The sequence below is a fragment of the Penaeus monodon genome, chromosome 22, assembly GCF_015228065.2.
Source record: "Penaeus monodon isolate SGIC_2016 chromosome 22, NSTDA_Pmon_1, whole genome shotgun sequence".
In the NCBI taxonomy this organism is placed as follows: Eukaryota; Metazoa; Arthropoda; class Malacostraca; order Decapoda; family Penaeidae; genus Penaeus; species Penaeus monodon.
In genome coordinates this window covers 27,869,580-27,869,855 of record NC_051407.1, presented here as the reverse complement: position 1 = coordinate 27,869,855, position 276 = coordinate 27,869,580, and positions in this window count along the sequence as shown.

Genomic DNA, 276 nt, shown 5'->3' with positions numbered 1-276 from the left:
TAAACTAACTCTATTTTTGTAGTTTTTGCTCCATACAAATGCATTAAGTCACTTATTATAATACCATCGTTATTATGCACAGTGGAAATCTGTCTCTACACTAACACTACATTCAGCTACAACCTTATTACTACGAGTACTCGCAATACACACGATATACTCATGCCCGAAAATGAACCGCTCCCCCTCTCGCCTCTACATCAACTAATGAGTTTATCTAAAGCAGTGATTTTAACCTTCATGGTTTGCTGTACTATACGGCGCCACTTAACTTGT